The sequence below is a fragment of the Topomyia yanbarensis genome, chromosome 2 (genome assembly GCF_030247195.1).
Source record: "Topomyia yanbarensis strain Yona2022 chromosome 2, ASM3024719v1, whole genome shotgun sequence".
Taxonomy (NCBI): Eukaryota; Metazoa; Arthropoda; class Insecta; order Diptera; family Culicidae; genus Topomyia; species Topomyia yanbarensis.
Window position 1 is genome coordinate 292,045,783 of NC_080671.1, and position 27,309 is coordinate 292,073,091.

The 27,309-nt window shown below is 37.8% G+C and overlaps 1 protein-coding gene, 1 long non-coding RNA gene and 1 pseudogene across 2 annotated transcripts in view; 2 read left to right on the top strand and 1 right to left on the bottom strand.

The window, feature by feature from the left end:
* LOC131683273 (uncharacterized) overlaps nt 1-27,309 on the top strand; it is a 625,702-nt gene that overhangs the window by 114,905 nt on the left and 483,488 nt on the right. The window lies entirely within an intron of this gene.
* LOC131683271 (reticulon-1-A-like) lies at nt 603-2,004 on the top strand (annotated as a pseudogene).
* On the bottom strand, nt 6,747-8,282 carry LOC131683274 (uncharacterized). The gene is made up of 4 exons (XR_009304461.1): nt 7,618-8,282; nt 7,236-7,555; nt 7,020-7,172; nt 6,747-6,954 (listed from the first exon to the last, which is right to left on the bottom strand). It is a non-coding gene; the product is annotated as an uncharacterized LOC131683274 (long non-coding RNA).

Genomic DNA, 27,309 nt, shown 5'->3' on the forward strand with positions numbered 1-27,309 from the left:
CTCCGAAGAAGAAAGTGGTCCTAATACCCTAACCTTTCATTTAAGAGGTGAGCCCGATGACTTTTTTAACATGATGTCATTTTGGGACACCCTATTGGTCATACAACAAAAATCAAATTCTCATCAAAATCTATCAGGACCTGCTAGAGTCGAATGGAAATCGTCATTTTTCATAAATTTCTCTTACATTCGGAAAGTGTTATCCTCGTTATTAATCATATTACGTTTTCGTCTCAACTCGACGCATTCCCAAAATAAAAACCTGTTTAAATCTACCTAGTGGTACAATTGTGCTTGTCTCATTTGTCCAGACTACGATTCCATGGCTGGTTATGTTCAATACAATGGTGGAAATGAATATTACATGTTCAGTACGATTTGCACATACGTACAATGGATCGACAGCCACGATCTTGAGATACTATGTGATACCAAATACAAATATGTTAATACGGAATGCTCTAACGATTTTTCAAGGACACATTTTATAACCCAGGTACACCGATAAAGGTACACTGTCAGAATGACAGCATACTTCGATGAAATATAGCCAAACTTGCAACACAGTTTTTAGTTTGTTGTTATGTTTGAAAATTTATGACTTTTAAATGAACATGAACTCGTATGCCGAGGTTCGTTCAAGCACAACCGCACAAAATCAAAAACTTGAAGAGTCATCCGGTGCTCCTTCTGCTGCTTCCGATAGTGTAGAAAAAGAAGATATATTCAGTGCTTTCGCCAGTCACAACAAAAAGGACCAATTCCTGGAGCCACAGTTCGAAGACTCGCTATCAGCTGGTGTGGCTGATTCTGCTGTTGCTGCTGATGCGACTGCGGCTGTTGCTACTCCCGATCCCGCACCAGTTGCGGCCCCGCCGCCGGTTGTCACCCCAAAAACAGTTACTCCAAAAGCGGCGACCCCGGTGAGACAACCATCGGAGGAAATCCCGAAACCGGTAGAAGCTTCTTGCAGTAAACCTGCTGAGCAGTGTATACAGGCGGAGAAATTATTCAAGCAGTTTGGTTCAAGCCGGAAAAATTGAACCCGAATGTGGAATCCCTGATCTACTGGCGTGATGTTAAGAAATCAGCAATCGTGTTCGGCAGTGGCCTAACAATTCTGCTCGCCATGTCGCTAATTTCGTTGATCAGCGTTTTCTCGTACGTTTTGCTGCTGGTCCTGTTCGGAACCGTTTCGTTCCGAATCTACAAGAACGTGCTTCAGGCCGTACAAAAGACCTCCAAAGGACACCCGTTCAAAGAATACCTGGACTTTGATTTGACCCTATCGCAGGAGAAAGTACAGCAGCTGACCACGGTTGCTGTAGCGCATGCCAACGCCCTGCTGTCGGAGTTACGCCGTCTTTTCCTGGTGGAAGATGTAATCGATTCTATCAAGTTTGGCGTTGTCCTTTACTGCTTAACCTATGTCGGTGCCATTTTCAACGGAATGACGTGTGTCATCATTGCATTCGTTGCACTATTCACCTTGCCAAAGGTCTACGAAAATAAGCAGTCGATGGACGCTGGAACTGGTCAGAAGCAAAATTCTGGAAATCACCGAAAAATTAAAAGTGGCCGTTCCTTTGGGAAAGAAAGCCGAATGATAACTCTTAAACCAGGCAAAATGCAACCACAAAATAAGATGTGCAAAACACTTACGAAAATCGCATATTTTATTTTGAAATCAAATTGATATATAGATTAACGACTACGTTCTTACTAAGGAAAACCATGTTGACGACGCGAAAAATAATAAATAGATGAACAAAACTATTTCTCCTTTACGTTTCATTTGATTTACATGCCGTGATTTCTGGATGAGATCCGCGAATACACACATTTACTCATTTCAGTAAAACAGGAAGCATATAGTCATTATATTAATCTTTCAACCAGTTAAACGGAGATGAATTTAGCACTTAGTACCAAACAGATAGGACGAACACTCAGCAAAACACACATGTCCAACTAAGGATCGTTTTGCTAAAGCGTCAGTAATAAAAGTAGCGAATCAAATTTAATTGTGTTTTTGATTTTGTTCAAATCTTCGGACAAGGGATTAATAGGTTTGATCCAACGCACATGTGTTGCTGGCTTTTGAAAGCACGATTTTTTCGATGGTTCAACATGTGTTTAAGGTTGGACAGAGAATGGGCAAAAATCGAAAACAAAAAAAAACTGCTCTTTTCGTTTTCGAATTTTGCCCTTTCTCTGTTCAACCTTAATATAAATGAAATAAGTGGTGATTATATTTAGCACGCTTCTTTTACCAGCCCACTCTTCCGTCTCTGCGGCGCTATTCTCACAGTATTTTGGTATTCTCTAAATTGAAATTACTTTCCCCTATTTCTGGCCGATAATTTCTTTCAGGTAGCTCATAATCTCTACCTTCATCTATATAATCAATTGGATTTCCGATATATCTTTTCGGTGTCCAACATTGTTGCGTAACAGTACGTGTACGCGATAATTCTAACAATTCCAGCCTGCTTTCTATCTCTTTCAGGCACTGGTTTTCAATATCTACTTTCTCTAAGTAGTCCAGTAATTGCACTAGTGGCATCCCTCTGTGTCCACGCGCAAATAATTTTAACTCTTCATTTCGCAGACCCGCGATAAAATGTAATCTAAGGCTAATAATCATTGGCATATCCTTGATGCCAGTCCCTTCATTATAAAAATCAATTTGATCTTTTATTATCTCAGCCCGTATTCTATATTCTTTAAACGATTCGTTCGGACTTTGTCGAAGGGTCTCAATTTTTGAAATTACCTCTTCTATCCGTTCTCGTTTACTAAATTTCTTTATTAAATTTTCTTTTAATGCTGGCCAAGTATCGGCTTTAATTTTCAATATTTGGGCTGCTGCATTCTTTCTTAGTTTTAAGAGTACCACGTAGATCAACTCATCTCGTGACACTCCCTGGGGTATTTGTTTTTCAAAGTGTTCTATATGATAGATGAATGCATCTAGCTCATCGGTAGATCCATCAAATTCTGGAATGCATTGAATTGCTTCCGTCTTCGGAAACTCGTAATCCATCTTTTCAAAATAGAATAAATATTTAATATGGTTGCCAGCTATTAAGTATAATTGGCATATTAACTGGATTAAATCCTTTTATTATTATATTTTTATATTTATTGAAATATTTTCGTTCCACAGCACACTCTGCTGCCATGCGATTTTTAATAAATTTTTCAATATTATTAATTTATTCATTATTTCGAACAAAACCTTATAACAAATATTATGCTAATCATAATTAAGCCACCCTGATGTTCTAAAGTAAGCTTGACTATGGTCAAGGCTGGCTAAATAAACTACATCATAGCTGCACGTGATTCGTAAAGTGATGAATTAGTCACTTTGCGCAAAGCAACGGGTGACATAATATAGTCAGCATATAACAGTGTTTTTACCCACAGGTAAACACCGTATTCCAATGGCCTACATGGTTTTAAGTTATTATTTTCGCGGTCAAGTTATTGAAACCTGACCTTCAATTTTCGACGCTTGCATTTGCTCGAACCTGACATTTAATTCGTTCTTCCAACTGTTTTGCGCTACGTAGTTAGTTCTGCCGTTGTTTATTCAAACAGCTGTGCTGCATAGCGGAACGAAGAATTCATGGGTTTGTTTTTAATTTTTTTGTTTCTTTTTATGGCAACCTATAGCATGCCACCAATGGCTCTTCGCCGTCGTGCTTTTTATGAAGCTCCTGGTAGGAGATTGGTAAGAATCGCTCGAAAGTGTTAAAAAAAAACAGCTGCAATGCAACTTTGGGATGTGAACTGTACCTAGCAGTACCCAGATTGGGTTCAAATCTATATTGATAATGTGAAACTCAGTCGAAGCTCGTACGCTTCTGTTTATTTATTAATTTGATAAAAGCAAACACAAACACATATCGTGCTGTGTGCTTTCCCATTTTTAAATTGATTCGTCAGAGGCTTGTTCTGAGCGATACTAACAATGTATGTTTCCCTGGTATTGGGCGATGATTAATTCTTATTAATTTTCGAACTTTCTGTATTTTCGAATGACCGACTTAGTATCCTCCGGCTTTATGCCAGGGAGGTCGGGTTGCATTATATGCTTTTTTGTGCGAGACGGTTTTCATATTGAATGAAACGTTGGACAGCTACTTTTGCGTGTCACTTACAAAGTCGGTTTCTCGTTCTTTTGGTTTTTTGATTAAATGACTAGTAGTCTTGATTACTCTATCGCCTTTTTGGTTTGATAACGACGTAGACCTTATTTTTGCCTCGCCGATTGGTTTAATTTTCGTAGACTTTTCAGTTTTCTTCACCACGCGATTTCTTAATTGGATTACCCTATCTGTCATATCTACTTGATAGATGTAGCATTTCTAAAATTCATTTTGCATGTATATCTCTTCTCTTGGATTTCTCAATTTCATATATAGTGGGTGGAAGAAATGTTTATTTTTTGTTGTTTCTTGATTGTTTGCTCTGTGACCCCCAATGTACGGGCGACATCAAAGGCATACGTAACAAGAACGTTACTTTCGTGAAACAGAACGCTGCTGTTATAGCATGAACTTGACCTACTCCCAGGTCTCGATCAAAGACGTAGCTCGTACGTTTTTGTTTATTAATTAACTCGTTAAAGGAAAACACCAGTACTTATGGTGCTGTGTGCATCATATACGCGGCATCCAACGTCTGACCGTGGTTTCGTTTGTATAGAAAACAACTGCATTGCTTGCGACGGTTTTTCGTCGACGCAATGGATAAATTAAATTGGACAGCCACTTTCGCGTGTCACCTACAATGTGCTGCTCTGGGTCATGATACCCTGGTAGCGCTTTCAGTGGATCTCTAACCAGTGATCCTTATATCCTTAAGGATGGTTGGTATTAATAAAACAAACTGACCTGATAGCTTGGACTCGCCATTTCTATCGGTCTGTTTAGTGTTAGTATAAAAAATTTGTCATCGATTTAGTGTTAATTTGTCATCAATTTAGTGTTAATTTGTCATCAATCTGAAAATTAATGATTATTTTTCTGGAATAATTACTTTAAATCCCGTATAGCACCCCTATCCTATTTGTATTGAACTGACACAGGTCAACATCTCGGCGGGCGCACAATTCATGAGCCCCACTGACAGTTCAAATTGTTCCGCTTGTCTCGCTCAAAGCCCGATTTTTTTTTTCCAGCCAGATTCCGAGCGGTATGACTCAATTCTATTAGATATTTGGTAAAAAGCGAGAATATTGGATACACACCTAGAGAAAATAGTGCAAATTTACGTCTCCTGACCCGAGCATCAAAAATGACTTAGTCCCACGTTTGATTCCAATTTTATATGACGCTTAACTTCGTAAATCATGTAATTCCACTCCCCATACAGCGTTTGTTCTGAATGGTAGGAAGTGTAACCCTATGTCATTGCGCATGTAAAGCATATGTTTCATGCAAAATTAAACGGAACACGGCAATGTTCCATCATTTCGTCAATTACGGTTCGGTTTTTTTTTGGTGTGTAGCTAATTGAAGAAATAAAGTAAAAGTGGTTCACTTACTTGAATTGCATTGTTGCTCTGCCCGTTCTTGCCGAGATGATGCAGACCACTATTTCTACAGCACATGGAGCGCCGCTAGTTCCACAGCACAACTTCACGTGATGCCAAATCTGTTGGAAACTCTTTCCAAACTCTTATCAAGCGCAAAACGATGTATTTGTGCGGGACCGTTTACGCACTCTGTCAAAGTTTTGCGAACAAAAAACTTGCACTGAATCGATTAGATCTGCTGAGTGTTTGCCTTTTTCCACATTTAAGCTATCGCATTTTTCGTGACTGGCTTGCGAGTTTTCTTCAGTTTTCAACATCAATATTACGCAGACGATTTACGCATTTTTTTTTTCATCACATTCAATATTAACACGATCAGAAATCGTCGAATTTCTGCTTTTCTCGGATCTACACTTATGGTTAAGGTTTCCTCGCGACGAGACTTATTTCAGGCATTAAAACTGGTTACCACCAACAATCAAACTTTCTAAGATATGTCCAAGTCCACAACTTTCACTCACTGTCTACTCCAATCGTTTTTTTGGCGTTTCCTAGCCTTTCACTTTTGCGGCCTTAAGTCCGCTGTCACCAGAATGTAGAGCTACGCGGCCGACGGTGGCCACTGATTTTATACGACAGGAGTAGTAGTTTACGACTATAAAACCCTTTTATTAGGCCATTCAAAAATTACATCACACATTTAAGAGTAAAACGAGAAATTAGGAAGCATGTTGTTACATGTGTACAGACGCGGCCGACTTCCACGACGGACTACTTGCGCCTCGATACCACGACTGACTGGCTACTTAACTCGGGTTTAAAAGACTTTTTAACAACGCGGGTTTAGATCACTTTCGCGCATTTCTGAGAGAAATGCACGAAGTTTTGAGAAAGCATTTCTAAAGCTCTCTCTAGAACTGTCGGTCGCTGGCCGATTCATTTAAAAACAATGGACTGCTCCATAAGGTGATACCATGCCCCTGCTACAGTAGGGTCGCGGCGTAAGCAAACAATTTTGTTGTTATTAAACATTGCCTTCGCGTATACAAGGCGCAGCGTTAATGAAACTTACTTAGCTTAAGGCTAATTCTTTATGATGCAACTTAACTCATGGAATCGAGCATCCAAGAGATTGGCAAATGATGATTGAATATTACCGGGATTGAAACCGGAGGAAATTAGGGACTCTGCACGGGTCCAGCGTTATGATAAAGTTATTCTCGTCGTCGTACCCATCGATGAACCACGCGTTGATGTAGGTGCAATTGTCATGACCAGGCATCGACGCCAATATTACCCGATTCTTGTCGTGAGGAGCACACGTGTCGGAAGTTTTTCGGCTTATTGTCCTTACTTCCACCGATGGCAGTCGTCCTTCGAGTATCCTCTTGGAAGGTTTTGATTCGCTGAAAAGATCAAATATCCCCGGTCAAATATTTCACCTTGGTGAAAGAAATATTTCACCACCTACCTGGTATTGTGCTTCCAACTTACATATATCCGGATTATCCGCTGATGGCTGTTTCAGACTGTCTACTGCTGTGGCTAATGACTTTTAATCAATTTCTGTGTCTCCAAAGTACGCTAATTCGGTGAGGGCTCGATATAAAAATATGCATTGTTTCTGCGCGAGTGGAGAAAGTTTAATTCAGTGACCATTTTTGTTTACTGTCAGATTAAAACTTACCAATGACTGTACGAGAAAATTTCTTTGATATCACATATCATAAATTGTGTTGGAAATGAACACTTGACCCTCCTCGTTCAGCTGCTGCGTTAAGGTATCCAACGCAACAAACGTACCCGTCCAGCCGACACCGGCAGTGCAGTGAACTAGAATTGGGCCATGCTGCAATGAGTATTCGGAGTTAATGCGCTTGATGAATTGAAGTTTCCCTGTGGGTGCTGAGGAGCCATAAAATCCTTCCAGGTGAGATAATGGTACTGGGAAAGGAATCGTGTCTCTTCGACTTCTTCACCGGCTGAATTGACGTTTCGTTTCGTGACCTACAATGTAGAATAATTTATTTAATCCATTTACTAAAAATCCATAGTTATTCGCAACCAACCTTCAAATTCCTAATGATATAATCCGCGTAATAGTTATCTGAACGTTATCATAATGTCTCCGTACTGGGTACAATCGTTGATATTCTCCGGCCAATATTTGGCGCACTTCGTTTTATTGTACTCCTCCAGGTTAGTCAGCATCACAATGATCTCCGAATGCTGCTCCCAAATCATTCACCAGAAATCCACAATAGTGCTATCCATTGGTCCCTGCGCGCAGATAAACTTCTTACGCTCCTTATAACCAATGACAAAACTCGCATTGATATAATCCGACCCGGACAGTCCGTTCATCGTCGACAACTTTACGCGCGTCTGATCGTAAGACTTAATATTCCGGTAACGATTCTTGTGAATGTTCTCCTTCAGATCGGAATTCTTCGTCGTACGATCGGCAAACTTATCCGGCAAAAGTTCAAACTCGTGCTGAAAACCATAGTCGGAATCCTTGTGCTTGTCAAAGTAGGATTTCGATAAATATTCTTTTGAAATCGGCGGAACTACTGGTGGTTTGACACACACCAATTCAGCAGCATATTTTTTTGTAAAATTACTCGACAGGATGTTGTAAGCTTTATTTTATTTTATTAATAAGAGCAAAAGGATACCAAGGATACCGATTGTTTATTATTCGGAAATGAACGAAAACAGTACACTATGATTTAGTAACGTTGCCAGTTTCATTTTTTTCGCCATATCGTACGTGTCAAAACGAAACAGACGAATTGGGTTGTGTAATTTGTTTGTTCGGTGAGCCAAAAATTGATGACTCGTTTGTATGGGACCTTGGCGTACTTAATTTGTATTTGGTGATACTGAAACATCGCTTGAAACCAGCCGCGGATCATGGAGAAAGATCTGGGAGGTCCGGGTCCTGCCGAAAATTTTCAACTTGTTAAGAAATTTTAAACTAGTTTTAATTTTAAAGTAGCAACCCCTCACTGCATACTCTCTCCGGGCCGGTATGATTGACGATTTTTAGAGTGATTGCAGTCAGAAGGTTCGCACAAATGAACATTTTTGCACTGATAAGTTATCAAGTTCCTTCCAGACAACTTGGAAGTGTTCAGTGATTATTTCTAGCGGTTGTAGATAGAAAAATGAAACACAAAATTCGTTTTATCGTAATAATGTTTGGCTTATTTCAATGGATTATTACTATATTGAACAAAAAATAGGCGACAAAGAGTAATCCACAAACAACAAGCCATAACTTTTAAAGTATTCAAAACAGATATTTGAAATTTTCAGTAAAGTTATTCGCAAAAGTATGAGCTACACATTTGCTGAAGGCATCATTTCGATATAATCACTTCCAAGAAAATTTGTGAAAATATCTACCTCATAGGAGGATTAATCAGCAAAAGCATAATACCAAAAGAAAGTGCATATTGCCTCCATTAAATTCTCCGGAGATACTATAGACCTAAAATAAGCCGTTTTGGCGTTAATAATAGATTACATGTTTTTGGTCATATTTCTGGCAATGGAAATGATAAAAATCTTTCGTCCGCATTTAATGTTAAATATCTCTTTTGATAATAGTCCGATTTCAACAAGCTATAGCTTGTTCGAAAGGTATTCGTATAAGCTGCCCAAAAATATATAAATTGTAAATCTTTGTTGTCAATTTCGGCAGATAATTTAAAAAAAAACTGCAAAAACGCCATATCTTGGAAACTTGGAATCAAAAACAAATTAATAGCGTTCTTACTGTTTGATGTTTCATTTAAAATTGGTTTGGATAAGATCGGTTCAGCCATTGCTGAGAAACACGAATGAGAGTTTGTCCGTTACATACACACACAGACACACACAGACATTGTCCCAAATCGTCGAGCTGAGTCGATTGATACCGTAAACCGGGGTGACTTTGATTAGCGGGGTGACTTTGATCACTCGAAACTTTTTTCCTAGATCGCTTATTAAACCAGAATAATCTACCGAATCATTTTAATTTGAACTGATTTTTACTCTAAACTTATAAAATACTGACTTGTTCTACTTTTTGAGTATATTGTTTGGTTTTTGGGTACAAAAACTACAGAAATCCGAAATTTGACTTTACCTTATTTTTACGAAGCTGCGTAAAGTGTCTGTTTTTTATGAAACAAATAAATCTCAGATTGGAGCAAAAGTAATAAATTACAAGCGAGTTTTTATTTTCCTTTAGATTGGGATGTACCAACTTTAGTTTTAAGAGTTTGTTTATTTTAAAGACATTTTTTGTAAAACTAGTTGGCAATTATTTCAAATTATTCAAACATTTTTTCATAGTTCAATATTCCAACGTGTTAGAATGGATAAAACTTTTTGTTCATCGATAAAGCACTGAAATAAAACAATTTTAACAGTTTCAAAGGTTCAGAATCTTTTATTATAGTTGGACACGAATTATACTAATTTTGGTTACTCGAATTTTACAGTACATTGAAATTCTTTGTATAATACCAATTAACATCTATTTAACAATGAATATCTTACCAGAATCAGTTTAAACAAACATTTCAATGAAAAACATTGACAACGATAACTTGATGTGGGTGAACATGAAGGTTATCAAAGTCACCCCGGAACACGAAAACGGACTTCAACCTGAAATCATTTTTGGAAAAATAGCTGTAAGCGGACAATTTTAAGTAAAACCATCCAATATTGTTCTCCATACATCAGTACATGGTTTAAAAAAATTAAACTTGAAAAAAATGTACTGCGTCTAGAAATATGTAATGATTACTTCGAAAAGTGATCAATGTCACCCCGGTTTATGGTATATAAGACTCGGCCCTCCGGGCCTCGGAAAAAATTTTGAAAGTTTGAGCGAATTCTATACATTTCTTTTATAAGAAATGTAAAACCTTCTTGATCGAAAAATTATCTCAAAAACTCAACGTAGGGGTTAGCTATTTTTTACGTAGAATGTGTATACAATATTTGAAAGAAATCGGTTGAGTAGTTTTTAAATGGAAGTTAACACCGCAAAGCGTGTTTGTTCCAGAGATGTTCTACAAAGATCTTCGTCGCCGAGTCGTTTGTCGATATTTGTTATTGAAATGATACATTATAATACACAAAAGTTTTGATCAATTCGCTTCACCCAAAGTTCTAAAAAAAATCGCAAATCGGTAGGTTGGCATGGTGTCGACTGCCTCACACACAAATACAGGAAAGTGAGAGATGACTACCTTGAGCGAGAAAATGAGAGATGAAATTTGCAAAGCTTCTCAGCATCGTCAGGTTAGTTTCAGTTTATATACGGGACCAAGATTGTTGGCTTGCCTTCTGTATTTTCATATATGGTACGATGAAACGAAGGCAAATTAACTCGCTACCACCGTGTCATGCGAAGGCACTCGCTGGAGTTTCGACACCGGTTCGATTGAACACGCAGGTATCGGTTTTCGGAGCGAAAGAACTGAAATGTGGAACTTGTGCTGACTCTCATTATCACCTGATGGAATTCGAGTTGTCTCTTCGGGCAAGCATGTTGGTATGGTTGCGGTTTTTTATCCCACTTAAGGCGCGCGGAGGAAGAAAAAAAAATGAACTCCCTGTCGCCATTTCATTTTGCGAAAGTGCTGTTTGGGTTTCCGAAATGTTCGCCACCGGATCGACATTGATCAAGCTGGTGCTATGTTCTCAGAGCAAAAAAAAAACACATGGAATTCGCACTATCTCTCAGTATCGCCATTTTAACTTCGGTTAGTCATTGTGGCCAAGCATTTTTACTTCTTCACCTACATAAGGTGCTGAACAAGGAAAGAAAATGACCTCACAATCGACATTTCACTTTGCGAAGGTACTCGCTTGAGTTTCGGCATCGGTTTGATTGAACACACGAGTGTAGTGTTCTTGGAGCGGAAAAAGTGAGAGATGGAATTCACGTTGCGAGATTGACTTCGGGTTGGCTCTCCAGGCAGGCATGTTGGCATGGTTTCGGTTGGTTTTCACACGTGGTGCGAAAAAATGAATCTGACTTCGCTATGCCATTTTATTGTATGATGGTGTTTTCTCGGGTGTTTGCTTGGGCTTTTGTACTGGTTCAATTGAACACATGGGGTGTACGTTTTAAGAACGCGAAAAATAAGAGATGTCTCCATAGTTCCAATTGCCTGTTAGTAGCACGAGACTTAATTCGGTTGGACATGTAAGCATGGTTTTTGAGTGTGCCGAAGAAGGATAGAAAATTAACTCGAGATCGCCAGCTCATGTTCCGACGGTACTCCCTTGGGCCACCGGTTTGATTGAACACTCGGGCAGTGATGTCCCTATCCTCTGTGGGACCATCCATAAATGACGTAGCATTTTTTGAGCGATTTTTAACACCCCCCTCCCCCATCGTAGCATTTCGTCACAAGCTTCTAAATACCCCCCTGGTAATTACGTAGCTTGACGGTAACTCTACCCCCCTGCTTGTCCCCGCAAAATTAAAAAAAAACTAAAAAACGATGATAGTTATTCCCCTTTAAAAAGCTACGTAGCATGACAAAACCCCCTACCCTTCTGTCGTCACACATCATCACAAAATACAAAACACCCCCCTCCCCCATTTAATGCTACGTCATTTATGGATGATCCCTGTGCAGTAAAGAGAAATTGAAATTACTCCCCACACTCTGGCAAGCAAAACGAGAGCGCTTCTCTTTCGTTCATATACACCACCGTATTTGATATGTGTAAGCGCACGTTGATGGCAGAGGTAAATTTTCATACACCCAACACTGGAACGAGCTAGAGTGTGGAGAAGAGCTCTTGAAATTCTCTGTGGCGCGCTCAGATAAATTCGCCACAGCGCGCGCCCCAGAGTCGCTGTGGTGTATTCACTGGCGTGGTTTCACTGGCGTGTATTCACTGGCGTGTGATCTTTGGTTTGTTTTCGTCTTACAAGCGACATTGCGAGTGAGATTGATTTAATTTACACAAATCAATGTTGTTGCGTTGTATTGTGTGGATGTCGGTGGCTTATTTCAAGCTTATATGATTTTCTACTGAAGATTTCATAGTTGCTTGGTAAAGCTTGCGAGTTTATAGAGTGTTGTTACACTACCGTGGGAAACCTGAAGTATTCGAGCCTAGGGGCAAACAAGGAAAACGTTTTACGTATCAATGTATCGGCTGGTATAAACAAAGTTTTATAATGATCTGTAGTATCAGATTAATCGTATAACAGATGTAAGACGGGATTTGTACATCCACATTAGGTACGGCCTATTTTTTGTTCGACTGAATAACTCAATGGTAAGTTAACTTAGTTTGATTGCGAATTTGGCGACGCCAAAAAGTAAAGTGATCCATTACAAGTAATGTCCTGGTATTACACACGTTTTCGATTATTATCATACGCAGGCATTGTAATTCTCTCTCACTCACGCGAGAAGAGGCTTATCCGATGTCCAACTTTTCCGAGATAAAGTCCACATAAAACAAGATAACGTTCACGAGAATTCACATTGTTACTTGTTTTTTACATTTCTTATAAAAGAAATGTATAGAATTCGCTCAAACTTTCAAGATTTTTTCCGAGGCCTGGAGGGCCGAGTCTTATAAACCAATCGACTCAGCTCGACGATTTGAGACAATGCCTGTGTGTGTGTGTGTATGTAACGGACAAATTCTCATTCGAGTTTCTCAGCAATGGCTGAACCGATCTTATCCAAACCAATTTTAAATGAAAGAACTAAAAAACAGTATGAACGCTATTAATTTGTTTTTGATTCTGATGTTTTGTTTCCAAGATATGAATATTTGAATGCGTAAAAATGGCGTTTTTTGCAGTTTTTTTTAATTATCTGCCGAAATTGACAATATAGATTAACACTTTATATGTTTTTTGACAGCTTTAACGAATACCTTTAGAAAAAGCTATAGATTGTTGAAATCGAACTATTATCAAAAGAGATATTTAACATAAAATGCGGGCGAAAGATTTTTATCATTTCCCATTGCCAGAAATATGACCAAAAACATGTAATCTATTATTAACGCCAAAACGGCTTATTTTAGGTCAATAGTATCTTCGGAGAATTTAATGAAGGCAATATGCCCTTTCTTTTGGTATTGTGCTTTTGCTGATTAACCCCCCTATGAGTGAGATATTTTCACAAATTTTCTTGGAAGTGATTATATCGAAATGATGTCTTCAGCAAATTTGTAGCTCTTACTTTTGCGAATAACTTTACTGAAGACTTCAAATATCTATTTTGAATACTTTGAAAGTTATGGCCTGTTGTTTGTGGATTACTCTTTGTCGCCTATTTATTGTTCAATATAGTAATAATCCATTGAACTAAGCCAAACATTATTTCAATAAAACAAATTTTGTATTTCATTTTTCTATCTACAACCGCTAGAAATAATCACCGAACACTTCCAAGTTGTCTGGAAGGAACTTGATAACTTATCAGTGCAAAAATGTTCATTTGTACGAACCTTCTGACTGCAATTTTTCTAACTTATAACCATCGGATCGATCTGAAAAATATCGGAAAATAAAAAGCGAAATAAATAGCTACAAGCAACGGCATAGCCAAGAGAAAGTTTTGGGGTTTACCACCATACAACACCCCCCCCCCCCACCACACCCAACAAAAAAAAATTGGATTGAAGTTGAAAATTTATTGATGCTGACTGATTTAATTCAATATTACAATAACAATTATCTGATCCGTAGATTGATAACCTGTTGTTGCAAACATCATGAGGACTTTCGATAAATTATCGGAATGGGGTCCTGATATGTAACTGATCTATTGGTCTTGATTTCACAGTTGTCTAATAGCATCAATATCAAATTCCTGCCTGAAAACATTCCAATAGAAAATTCCAGAGTTCTGTAATCAATCATAATCCTCAGATTAATTTTCAAATTGAGCTCGTTTTTGTAGAGATGTACTATAATAAGGGTCTTTATTTAATAGGAAGCGAAGTTAAAATTGATTTAATGAAACATAGTACTGCTCACCAAAAAAATGCATAACTTTCAACATTTTCTAAAAATGTTTTTGCCTTTCTCATTCACTCTAAAATTCGTCAATCCAATCCCGTCCCGGAGGGCCGAGTGTCATTTGCCAATCGACTGAGTTCGTCGAGATCGGAAAATGTCTGTGTGTGTATGTATGTGTGTATGTGGAAAAAAATGTGACCTCTGTTTCTCAGAGATGGCTGGACCGATTTGCACAAAGTTAGTCTCAAATGAAAGGTACAACCTTCCCATCGGCTGCTATTGATTTTTTTATTGATTGGACTTCCGGTTCCGGAGTTACGAGTTGAAAAGTGCAATCACATAGCAAATTCCCATATAAACTGAAATGAAAAATTTTCAAATCAAATTTGTATTTTTGATTCCAAAAGCCTTTAAAATTCATGAAACATTGAGAAGTTTGGCAAAAATGGACTTTAGACTTTAGGACTTTAGTACAGTTTTGCCTTTCTCATATAGAAAAGTTATGCAATTACTCTAAAAATCGTCAATCATACCAGCCCGGAGGGAGTATGCAGTGAGGGGTTGCTACTTTAAAATGAAAACTAGTTTAAAATTTCTTAACAAGTTGAAAATTTTCGGCAGGACCTGGACCTCCCGGATCTTTCTCCATGATCCGCCGCTGGTTTCAAGCGATGTTTCAGTATCACATAGTATCTCAAGATCGTGGCTGTCGATCCATTGTATGTATGTGCAAATCGTACTGAACATGTAATATTCATTTCCACCATTGTATTGAACATAACCAGCCATGGAATCGTAGTTTGGACAAATGAGAAAAGCACAATTGCACCACTAGGTGGATTAAAACAGGTTTTTATTTTGGGAATGCGTCGAGTTGAGACGAAAACGTAATATGATTAATAACGAGGATAACACTTTCCGAATGTAGAGAGAAATTTATGAAAAATGACGATTTCCATTCGACTCTAGCAGGTTCTGATCAATTTTGATGAGCATTTGATTTTTGTTGTATGACCAATTATAAGTATAATTCAAATGTTTAAAAACAGTAATTTAAGGTCAAGATAGCATCATTTTGAAACCGTCAATTTCGGAAGTTTAGTATCTTCAATGAGTTTTACAAACGTTAAACAGCGCATCATTTGATAAAATAATTTTGACGGTATATCGTCCAAGAAGTATTTATGGTGAATTTTCTCAGGTTAATATTCATGACAACAATAAAGTCTCAACAAGTTCTCTAAAGACACGAACCTTGTTACTATTTTCTGGAAAATAATTCTGCATAATTTTAAAACTTTAAAAATTATGGTTTCGGAATTATGCCGTTTGGACAGTAAGATCGATTTTCACCAAACCGAATTTCTGGCTACGCCGCTGACTTCAAGTAAGTAGAAACAAAGTCGTTCTACACTCGTTCACAAGAAACTTCTTCGAATGCTGAAAATCTATTATAATACATTGACACCCCAATTTTATCAGCCAAATATGAATTGCCAAATATGATTTTTTTATTGCATCGAACTACAACAATTTTTAGGTAGCTTTCAAGGGGTTATTTTATAGACTTCTTCCAAAATTTGGCGAACCTATTCCAATTCGTATACCAATTAATTGGAATACTTAAGGGTTTGTATGTTGCAGATAGAGAAAATACTGAAATTTTCAGCTTTTTTCCTACACAATATTACGAAAGCTTATTAAACAATTTTTCCTAATAAGTTTGTGAAAATTATAAACTATTTGAAATTTTTTAATACTTTAATTTTTTATTTAACCGTGATTTTTTAATAAATAGTGACCATCGCTTCACAACGTAGTCTATTTTTCATGGCTTGCGGTGAGCACGATCTCTCGAATTGCTGAACTGAAAATTAATAATAGAAATTAATTTTTAGTGTTCTTTACAGATTTAACTCGCCGCGCAGATAGCTCTGAATTAGACCCGCTGGTGCCCTAAGACGATTTCGCTAGATTTTCGGAGCACTGTGCACCCAGTGCATTAACGCAAGTGACGGAAGGCTATCGAAAAGTTTCGTGAAAATGAAAATTCCAGTAATGATGATGATTTCCCCAAACGGTTCGTTTTCGAGAGGTTTTTATTTGTTCGTTGGCATTAGGATTAACGATAATAATTCAAATCAAGGATACTACTGGGAAGTCACCTTTAGAAAAAGTCGATGTCGAAGTAAAATTTGGAACTATGCACGCATGCACTTCAGAGATAGCGTGATATCAGGAGCTGCGATTTCATTTCAACGCTTTTTTGTGAAAAGGGCGATACTCACAAATGTAAACATAAGGCTTTTTACATACATGCGAATGATTAATAAATAATCCCTTTAGGAAAATTCAGTTTCCCACCACAATATAGATATTTTATTAACAGAGCATTAACAATAATTCGATGGTATGTCTATTTTATGGGCCATTTTTTCGCTTTCCTATTGATTTGGTTTGAGATTTCTAGCACTGATGTTGTCCTATGCTGATTTGAGCGATTCTCTGAGTCCTGCCACTATCCCATGTAGTATGTGTTATCAAAAACATCGCGAAGCATCAAGTTCTAAATGTTCTCAAACGATATAATATCCGAAGCGAGTGATAAGAGTTATAAGAAATGTCTCATCACACTGTTAGGTGGATTAAAAGCGTTTTTTTCTGTAGCGCGTTATTAAAAATAATGACGTGCCAATTTAGAAGCGCTTCTATTTGACCGGTACATTGCTTTCAAGGGGTAACAGCACTGTAGATTTTTTAAAGCATTTAATTTTTATTTATTAGTTGAATTTTGTTTACTGGTGCTTTAGGATGCTGAAAATGATATTCCAAAAAATGAATCGCGAAAACATTAAATAAATATTCAAGTTTTTTCGCAACGCCTCTTATGTATACCTCGAGTATACTGAAAACGTTAACCGTGTTTTTCTCGAAATAATTTTTTTTAATCTGGCCGGAAATGTAACTCGAACAAATGATTTTTGATCAGCCTAAAATTTTTACAGCATGTTCAAGATTACTTTCTCCAGCGATGTACGTGGGATTTAATTTTTTCATTGTATAATTTCTTAATATGCAAATTTTAAAAATCGACACTTTTAACACATTTTTAGCGTTTTTCGACTAAAAATGCACCATTTCGCGAAAAATCAAGACATAGAAAAAATCTTACGTATGCTGTTTGCTGTCGTTCTAAGAAGTTTAAAAAGCTTTGGTTTTTGGCTCTGGATCAAAAATTACGGGACATGGAGCTCCGGCCGTGGACCCTTTCCAAAAAAAAATCCCCGACGGGAAAGTGCTGCACAGCCGCCATCTTGTGACGAAATTACTCGAATAAATCATTTTTTTGCAATAAAGTAATGTTATATATCTCATTAACCCTCTGGAAGTCGCGCTTATGGCCCACTGAACGAGCAGCCGCTGATGCTTTAAGACGGGTTCGCTAGATTTTCAGAGCAGCGTGCACTGCCGGAAAGTTAAACAAGATCTCGATTCATCTCATTATTGCGTCAAGATAAATTCCCGAAATATGCCTATTTTTCGTGCTCTATAGTAGTGTAACCCCTCAATAATTAGTTCTGGAATCATTTGACGGCATTTTTCTTCTGTGCCATCATTTAATTAAATTAGCTGGTTTTCTCTCGAATTTCCATGCGATGGTATAATAAGAGAGAGAATTAAAATTGAAACCTAACATGTTCGGGTACGAGTATAGCAAAGAAGTTCAAAATGGCAAATCCACCGTCTTTGCAGTACATACTAAATTGTTCCAAAGAACGTTTATCTGTTTGCCGTGATTTTATAATTTGTAAAACTTATAATATTTAGTTTATGTATCAGAGGATGTTTATGACCCCACCGAATAAAAATCTTCTTGTGTAAACCTTGAACCTATAGTTGATTTCGTGACATGAGGATGTGCTTTTGTTTTCATTTCGATCCGAAAAAGGAATACGATCTACGTTTATCCCAAAAATTAACGTAAACTTCGTATTCTATACATATATTAATCAATTCACCTGTAAGTATTCATACATACACTTCGAATCGAGTACACTTCCGTGATATTTATTCTTAGTCCAATTAGGTGATTAAAATTTTATGATAAGCAGAAATATAGGATTTGATTCCTGATGAAATAAGTTTTTATGGATATTTAGTAATATTATATCAGACAATACTAATTATCCTCAACATATTCCATATTCTTCTCAAAATTTATCAATTTCGAATGCTCTAGTAATGCTAACAAAGTAAATACATATTAGTTTAATAGTTCCGCACTTAAGCTGTAAGTCGCATTTTAGTCATGCTTGGGTCAGTAAAAGCCAAATATTTTACGCTTTTGTGGCTATTCTCGAGCGACGTAGAGATACAAAAAAATATTTCGTTCTAATTCTAATATAAAATTTTTGAAAATCTACACTTGTACTGCATTACAACGATAGCATTAGTTAGACTAATAATATAGTGCAATAAAAGCAGAATGTTGAAAGTTGTTCTACGTGTCTTATGAACTGCCCTAGAATTTTAATTGCAAATATGGGAAATCGTTCAACGTATCTTTGGTATGTGTGCAAAGAACTAGAATATTTGAGTGAAAATTCTGCTAAAAAATCGATGAAAAGTTCTATGGGCGATGTCAATATATTAAACGTTTAATCCCAAAAATGATAAAAAATGTTAAGATTGTTTATTAACCAATTTATGTATGTGAAACTTCTTGTACCGTTACCACTACCATGTATCATTAATATAGCCATTGCTAATTACGGCTCCTATGGAACATGCAACTATAGATACATTAGCTCAACTATATATAACTTTCATAGTCGGTCATACAAACAACGGGTTGTTAAGAACCGGCCACCATACCAGAATCTGCTTTTTTCCATGTATATATTTTGACAACATACCATTCAAGCACCATTTTAATTCTTTCCCATTTTAATTCTGTCGATTGATGAATTTTTTTTTATACGATGGCTTCTGAAGAAAGCTTCGTTGACACTAAAGTAGCCTGACGCTTTATCCTATTGAGCTATCGCCGTAATATTATAGAACGTAGTTTTTTATATCATGTTAATCTACAGGTTTTTGGAATCTTTGAAAATCCCTCGGAAATCCCCTGTTCGAAGATCGTGCAAGATGTTTTCATAAGGCGAATTTTTTTCTATATATTCGTTGATATAAAAGTTCGCAAGCGATCTTTTCTTCTTCCGATATTTTCTTGAACCGAATAATGTTCCCAAACATCGGCACTCTTGAAGTTCACTGACGATTTTTTCCGTAGCGATATTTTATATCAGTGAACTTTTTATTAGAAAATCGGCGATGAAAAGATTCTGTTGTGAGCATTGATATTTTGATATTTTCCCAACACTACCTTTTTGATAAAACACCTCATTCAAGAAAGTTATAATGAGGAATAATTTATCACACAAAAATCGCTTGTTTAAACTTGAGGAAACACCTTACTTGTTACTTGAAAATACGAAAATTTCATAGAGATTGACAGAGATTCCGAAAGATACTACCAGATACCTAATATTTTGTTTTGCTGTTGATATTACGTGCAATGAATCCGTGCATTATAATTACGGTCTAAAATACTAACTGACGCAAAAATCTAGAATACGTATAATAAACATTGTTGCTGCTGACCCATTTATAACATACTTTTATGGAACACAAGATTCATTGTTCATTTAAAATAAGCGTGAACACTAGTGGCCTTTTTTCTTGACCCCGAAACTGAGCCAATTTATTTCGCTCATTGACGCGCAGAATCCCGGTCCTAGCTCCCATGCTCTTGAAACATTCGCTTTCGCCTGCTGTTTAAACGATTTCCACGCAAAATAATAGACAAATAAACAAATGCATAACGGTGTAATTGTGATGTTGTATGTAAATTAATTATCGTATACCTAATTTTACTGAATATGTCAAGCCTGTCGACGAAATCTAAGATTTCGTTTAAACTTGTAGGATTAAGTTATAATAAAACTATTAATACTTATAACACGAGTTTGCATATCAGGTGCCTCTGGTCATTATAAAACTCTCTAAACGATGATACGTAAAAAGTTTTCCCAATTTGCTCCGAGGACCGAGTACTTTTAGTTTTGCAGGTAGTGTAACAATATTTTATAAACTCGTTCGATTTACCAAGCAACTTGTATGAAATCTTCAGTAGAAAATAATATAAGCTTGAAATAAACCACCACCATCCACACAATACAACGCAACAACCTGTGCAAATCAAATCAATCTCACTCGCAATGTCGCTTGTAAGACGAAAACAAACCAAAGATCACACGCCAGTGAATACACGCCAGTGAAACCACGCCAGTGAATACACCACAGCGACACGGGGGCGCGCGCGGTGGTGACTTTATCTGAGCGCGCCACAGAGAATTTAAAGAGCAAGAGAGCACGGTTATCTCGCACCCAACTACCTCAACACCAGCGCACACTTGAAATCGGTCTATACAGCTCCGAAAGAAAGAGCGTTCTGCTTTTTTCTGTGGTGTGTGATCATTGTATCCTCTGTGTAGGCATCACACTTACGCGCCAGTGCATCACTAGGGTGAAATGCCATCACTGCACTCGGGATGTATTTTCAGAGATGATGGGTCTGCCTTTGCTTGTATAGTATAGCGAAATTGAATTCAGGTTGCCTCTCTGGACAGACATGCTGACATTGTATCCGTTTCTTTCACACAAGTCGTGTGCGATATAAAGAAGGAATAAAGTTGCTATCGTCATTTTATTTTACCAAGACTTGTGTTTTGGCAACGGTTCACTGAACACACGATTTCGTCGATGTCTCCGCATCCCAAGAGGCCGTTGGCATGGGTTCAGTATTTCTGGGCACAGGTGTTGTGCGGACGAAGCGAGAAAACATGATCTCGCTATCGCTACCACGTCAGGATGCATGAGGTTTCGGTAGGGAAGTGTTTTCCTAAAGAAAAAATGAAAGATTGAATTTCATATATGAGGTGTGATTAAAAAGGAATGTAAAGTACAGTAGGATTTTTACAGAAAAATACTTATGGGTACGGATTTTAACATGCTAAAATCATTTGTAGAGCGCTATGAGTAGAAAGCTTAGATGCGCACTCAGTGCATTTTGTACCTTAGGTATGTGTCTGGTCGTATCAAAGAACTAAATTGAATTCGAGGATCTGGTTCGCTTGTTCAAAACTAGAGTAGAGGTAGCGAAGGATGTAGGGATTGAGACAGAGTGCGATAGAAAATATAAATGTGAATCAAATGAAAGGTAGAGATTCAGGAGAGCGAAAATAGAAATGAAATTGTATGAGAGTACAGAATAGATTGGAGATAGCTAGAAAGAAATGAGCTGAACAAAGCGCGTCAGTTGTGTGATTGACTTTGAACGAGGAAGTTCAGTATCTGAGTAGTTAGTTAGCCAAGATTTTAATCTTTTATGGGGAACGTGGGCAAGAGAGTGGGCGTTGTAAATACACCGAGTATTAAGGTGTTCCACGCAGCTCAAAACAATCGGTTTTCCAAACTTGACAACCGTCGATTTATCTTTTGTTGAAAATTAAAAACTCTAGTGTAGAAAAAAGCAACGTGGTACTAGATTCATCGCAACGGCATGCTCTCAAGTAGCACTCACACTGAGTACCGTACTCTCCAAACGTGGTGTGCAAAGCAGTGCACAGCGCATTGCATAATTTAAATACTGCTATCGTTTCACTTCGACGTTCGAAGATCGAACAGAGAATGAGCTCGCCCGAGCAATGCTGAAAGTTATACAGTTAACTCTCTCTATGTCGATATTCTCTATGTCGATATCTTTCTCTATCTCGATTATTTCGTGGGTCCCTTCAGATCGCACGTATAAAAATTCCTCTATGTCGATATTTTCTCTATCTCGATATCTCCCTATCTCGATGTACCTAGCTTTATATTTGCCTGCATTATTCTCTCTCTATGTCGATGTGTTTTTTTTTCTCTCAGGACATCACAAAGCATATACATAATGAAATGAAAATTGGCGATCAGGGCGCTAAGTCCTATATCAATATTCTGCATGTAGCGACATTAAAGACACGATTTGGGATGAAGTGGATACTCAATGTTTTCCTACGAGACTTTGTAAAACGAATTCATCTTAATCTGCATATATCGAGGTTTTCTAGAAATTATGCATCTTTAAGTTCAAAATTTTAACTTTACCGTGCTATAAAAATATATAAAATGCAGCCATCTGTAGCACGGAAATCATTCTTTCGTGGTCAAAACAATTTTTAAATTAGGGGAACATGGAGAGACTTGACCAAGCGCAGAATTCTATTATTGGCTATGACGTGTTCTATTAGGTTCTTAAAAAAATATCAAAAATATTTTTATACTAGTTTCGGTCCATCAAGGTAATTTTAAAAGTTTGGAATGAAAAATGCTTTCCTTATAGAAAAGATTCCGTATTTAATAAATTTGCGTTAAATGATGTAATTTTGTATCAATGATTTTACATAAATCGGAACATTGAAATAGTTATTACTAAAATTTGCACGAGATGGAACGAAATTGTTATGTTGGGGAAACTTGACCAAGATTTTATGGGGAGACATGACCAAGTGGCAATAAGCCGAAGAAAGATAAAAAATTTCTGATATTTACTATTCTGTCGTACCTACTGTTAGTGTTAATCACGCCACAAAAAAATCTCACATCAAACATCAGTCTATATCATTTTGTACTAGTAAACAAAGTTAGTAGTAATATGGCTGATTTCGTGACGTGTTAATATGCAATGTAAGTAGTACAGTTAATCCTTAAAAGGAAATGCATTAAACACAATCGAAATTTATGAAATGCAACCCTTTTTATATTTTTTACTGCTACCTAATGGCCTCGACAATGTGGAAAAAAAGGATTACAGTATTATTTGTCATTATTTTTTGTTCTGATTTTTCAAAATTCTCTTGGTCAAGTCTCCCCAGGCCTTGGTCAAGTCTCCCCACGGTGGGGAGACTTTACAAAAAAAAACGATCTCAGAAAAACTTTTATAACTTTTGAAAAAGTAAGTTAAAAATTTCTCAAAAAATTATGAACACGAGTAATACCTTTATACATTATATCTCAATGACTTTGGGAGGATTGAAAACTTTTTTTTAGAGATTTGTGCAGGTTTACCTGAAAACCTGGTCAAGTCTCTCCATGTTCCCCTACATGTGCGGCTGAATGATAAACTGCAAACAAGAGATTCCTTCTCAAACAGCAAACTTGATATTTTACAGTGCGAGTGCACTTTACCTCGTCGTCTACTATCCTACTCCCCCCAATACGAGCATCTATATTCATTTCCCGGTATGTATTATGATGTCCTGAAGGAAAAGTTGTCTCAAAGAAAATCATTGTGTTCTATATGTCGATCTCTCCCTATGTCGATGGTCCCTTCAATATCGACATAGAGAGAGTTAACTGTATATCCGAGGATGACGTCATCGGAAAAATCAATACAGCCAATCAATACAATGGAAGGGAGACGTCACGAGCGCTTCGTCGCTGGATGCCTAGATCTGTCGTCGTCCCCACCCCCAGGGGTTGCAGTGATCAACACGAAGAAACAAAAATATGCATAGTTAACATATTTTCCCTTCCCGACTCTTTTCTTCTGCTGTGATTTTTATGCATTTTCATGCATATACTTCTAGTAAGTATTCAATGATAGACCGGATATATCCAATGCATAAAATATACAGCAGAAGAAACGAGAGGCAGATAGAAAAGTATGCTATCGATGCATGAATAAAATTATGTGTGAAATGCTGCTTACTAGACTAGTTTCATTGCAGGGATATTACATTATTACCAATATTTAAGACGTTTCTGAATCGGTTGGTGCATAAATTATTAAAATCCATCTAGTAATAGCGGAGTTATAAGCGTGCAAGCCTTACATAGTCGTTACATATGACAAATTTAAGATTTAAGAATGACCACTGGCGGCTCCAGGGAGTGGCCCGGGCGGGGAGGAGGGGGGACAAGTGCCCCCCCCTCTTCGACCAGAAGCTGTTTTGGTAAAAAGATATTTGACTTTTCCTGCTTCAATATGCCAATATTTTTGAAGTGATTAGAAGCTTTGGAACACTTTTTTTAACCAAGTAAAACACAATCAATTAAATTTGGTAACAAAAGTAATTTCGAATTTTTGTTAGTAACAAACAAAGTATAGTTTCTACTAGGGTTGTGCTACCGGTAACAAAAATCCGGGAATCCCGACGGGCTTATTGACAGGGCGCCGTGCCCTGCCTCGCGCGCGTCACTTTTCTATACAATATAGCCTAGAGTTAAAAATGGACGAGAATTAAAATGCCATCGCCTCCAGAAATCTATTCGGTGATAACTAAAGCTTAATGACACACACACATCAGTAGAATGACGCAGTATAATTAAACACAATGGTTACACTGGACTTAAAATTCGCCGTGTTAGTTGGGCTACAATCGTCGATTCGCTGCACAGACTGAGAGTTTCAGAGTACCTCTGTAGGATTCTGAGGAGCCGGCAACTGATCTACGAAACTGCCGCCGGAAAAAAAAAGTACAACAGTGACAGTGGGCGTTCCGCAGGGTTCCAACTCTTTGGAATGCTATGTATGATGGAGTGCTGAAGCTGAGCCCCCCATGGGCGTAAAGACGTGATGCTCCTAGTGATGGGCGAATCACTAGAACAAGTAGAAATACTATCAACAGAAGCGATAGATGTTGTGGAAGACTGGATGCGCGAGAGGAAGCTGGCGCTTCACCAAAAAACTGAGATTGTTTCGATAAGCAACCGAAAGGCAGTGCAGCAGACGAGAAATTCGACCGGAAAGTGTATCATCAACTCAAAATGGGAAGTTAGACAACTGAGAGTTATGATACACGATCGGCTACGCTTTAATAGCCATATCGACGGCGCTTGCGAGGGGGGGGGTCGTAAAAGTGGTCTCGGTAATATATCAAAACACATATCAGCTCAACATCACGTTTAGGCTGATGGCCATACGGGTGGCTAGCACGTATCGAACTTTCTCGTCAGAGGAAGTCTACGTAATAGCTGAAACGATTCCCTTAAACCTTCTACTCGAAGAAGATAGCGAGTGTTGTAGGGATCGAGGCACGAGAGGAATCCGTTAACAAACCCGAGCTGATAGCTTGAGCAAGTGGCAACATTAGTGGGATATCGCTGTACACAATGCAACGAAGATGGCGAGAGGAGCAACGACCAGCAACGTAGTAGTACACGGCTTCAAGTCGTCGAGGCACCGATAAACCGGAAGTTGCACTCCAACCGGAATCGCCCGACCGACCTTGTGTAGCCTACTCCAACGTAGAAATTTCCCGACGTCGAAAGTTCACTCGTAACCGTTATCACGATGGTGGTCGGTTGGTCTACTTCACCAGACTGACTAGTCCAGTGCCATCGGAGTAGGCTAGATCCTTCCCCCGGAATCGCAGGACTGACCTCGGTACCTAACCGACCACCATCGTGATAACGGTTACGAGTGAACTTTCGACGTCGGGCAATTTCTACGTTGGAGTAGGCTACACACGCCGGGCTACGCCAGCGATTAGTTCGAATAGATCGTTTTTTTTGCGTCGAATAGGTTTCAATATTCAATCTAAAAGATTGGAATAAAAAAATGTCTTCTAATTGTGCGGTGACTCCAAATTTTCAACCAACCACGGAAAGACGGTTTCACCTGCAGTATTAGTTTTTGAGCAGTGCTAATCCATCATTGTACAAATATGCTCTCAACTCCGTTTAACTTTTTGCTGACGCTGTTTTTTTAGCTTTCATCAGCTCCTGCTAGTAGCGCTGCACATTCATACTGTGTACAGAACGCAACGGAAACTTATCGGCTTCCACTAACGTAGTTTTGGTAAATTGCCGCAAACTTGTCGGTTTTCAGTAAATGTAATTGTTTGATACAATACCGTTACTACAAACTTCATCTGCAAACTTATCCTACCGAATCAACAAGTTGTTAAGATACAGCCGATTGAATGGTGCAGATACAGCCACAACAGCGAAAATGCACAGACTTGACTCTTTCTTGCAATCGTTTGTTCTGATATAAATTGGATTTTTTCTTTGATATGTGTTGAGACCGTTCACAGTACATCTCGCCTTAAATAATTTGAAGGTTACTCAATATAGCTCACGTATCAGGAAACGAAAACAAATCAATTATTGATCAGCTGACTTGACGTTTTGCTACATTTGCCGTTCCGTTGGCAACACGTCAAAACTCAAAAGTGAGTGCTGCGCTGCGGTGAGCCAAATTCCAACTAATGAAGGCTCAAAACAGTGTAGGGCAGCTGACCCAACAGTTGTGATAGCAGCTATAGTTGTGATAGTGATGAAAATTGGTTGTTTTCGATTATTTAAATAACGTAAGGGCATAAATATCAGTTTGTAAATTTCATATTTCTAATATTACTTAGAATACTACAAGAACTTATGCAGTAATAGTATCAAATATCTGCATAAAATGCTTTTTCTTTGCGGACTACAATACGACGGCAGTGCGCTAACTATTTCGCTAGCAGGAGTAGTTTTTTCTATGCATATGACTAAGTGAAAACTAAACCGATCGTGCGTATGTTTACTTTTTCTTTTTAATAAGAAGTTAAACTGTACTTTCAAATATCTAACGGTATTGTTTTTACTACTCTTTCGAATAAAAACGTGTATTACAACTATTGGGTCTGGGTAACCTACCATG